The sequence below is a fragment of the Lepisosteus platostomus genome, unplaced genomic scaffold, assembly GCF_059453375.1.
Source record: "Lepisosteus platostomus isolate fLepPlt1 unplaced genomic scaffold, fLepPlt1.hap1 Scaffold_32_H1, whole genome shotgun sequence".
Lineage (NCBI taxonomy): Eukaryota > Metazoa > Chordata > Actinopteri > Semionotiformes > Lepisosteidae > Lepisosteus > Lepisosteus platostomus.
In genome coordinates this window covers 637816-639333 of record NW_028291660.1, presented here as the reverse complement: position 1 = coordinate 639333, position 1518 = coordinate 637816, and the positions used below count along the sequence as shown (strand labels likewise).

General features: G+C 50.0%; 1 non-coding gene across 1 annotated transcript; it reads left to right on the top strand.

Annotated features, from left to right (window-relative positions):
* The first annotated feature begins 890 nt into the window (after positions 1 to 890).
* Positions 891 to 961, top strand: trnag-gcc (transfer RNA glycine (anticodon GCC)). The gene has a single exon. It is a non-coding gene; the product is annotated as a tRNA-Gly (tRNA).
* Positions 962 to 1518: the final 557 nt, after the last annotated feature.

Sequence of the window (1518 nt, the reverse complement as noted above, 5' to 3'; positions counted from 1 at the left end):
GTTTACCTTTCACAGATGCGCAAAGAAGAATGTTGGGGGTGCACGCTTCAAGGCGCCTTACAGCTGTAGGGAGTGATTCGAGACGATTCGTGGCGTGTGCTCGTTCCCATATTCCGTACGACCCGGGGTGCAGTGCTAGGATGACGTACAATACCGCTTGGGCACGTAACAGCATTATATGCAAGTGCGGGACTTGAGGGTTTTCGTTTGTTCGTTTTGTTTTGCTCTGCTTTGCTTTGTTTTGCTTTCCATCGCGTTGGTAAGAGCGTAAATAAAAAGGCGATTCCTGTGTCTACCACTAATGTAAGAGCTATTTCAAGTGCGACGTGGTGCGGCTTTTCAAATGCTTGTGGGCATTTCTCTGTTGTTGATTCTTTTTTTGTGTGTAACAAAGTGGCATTTTCATGTCCGGACGGGGAGACTTTATCATTCCGACATGAAGCCACCCTTAAGTCCTCTGAGGCGTGTCTGTCTGCAAGGCTTGTATTTTGGAAATGTTTTTTTGAAACGGAGAACGACTTTGAAACAGGCTTCCGCCGGCGCCTCGCGATCCAGGTAAGATTGTAGCAAGAACGCAGCGGCGGCGGGGCTTGCTGTAGTCGTGGCCGAGTGGTTAAGGCGATGGACTAGAAATCCATTGGGGTTTCCCCGCACAGGTTCCAATCCTGCCGACTACGTTGTCCGCCTTCAGTCGGTGTGTTTCGGCACAAGCAAAGAAGCGCGCCTCTTTGCTGTTCCTGGTGGTTTTAAAACGCCCAATCGCTTGTACCCGCTGCCTTGGAAATAAGTTCTTCAGCGTCCGCAAATGGCATTTTGCAGCTGGAAGCAGATGTCGACGCGTTTTGCACAGAGCACCAAAAAAGCGTCTTTTTTGAAGGCCCAGGCACTGAGCATTGGTGGTTCAGTGGTAGAATTCTCGCCTGCCACGCGGGAGGCTCGGGTTCGATTCCCGGCCAATGCAGTGGCTTTTGCAGCGAGCGGCTCCATCACTTGCATCCCCTTGGAACTCGCAACTGAAAACCCACTGAAGCTAAGCAGGTGTGAGCCAGGTCAGTACCTGGATGAGGATGAGCTACAGGGAAAAACAAAGCTTCCAGCTGGAAGCGGTGTTAATGGTGCCGGCGGGGGGGCGCTCACCCTGAGGTCTGTGCGGGTCCCAATGCCCCAGTATAGTGACGGAGACGCTGTGTTGTAAAAGGGCGCTGAATTTTGGATGAGATGTAAAACCGAGGTCACAGCGCTCTGTGGTCATTCAAAATGACCACCAAAACCTTTGACAAAAGCTCTTGGTAATTGATGGTCTTCAATAATGCTTCTCCTTTAGGTACATTTTAAATCAGCTGAAAAATGCTGTGAAATGGGGGGGCACTTCAGGCCAGTGTAGGATTTGGGTTACAAGAACCATGAAACTGCACGAGAAAGCCCGTACACTGAATTACACGGCTTTCTATTCAAAGGAGGACAAAAGAAATTCCCTGAGTTTGATTTTTTGCAGCACAGAGAGGAGCACTGTCGTGA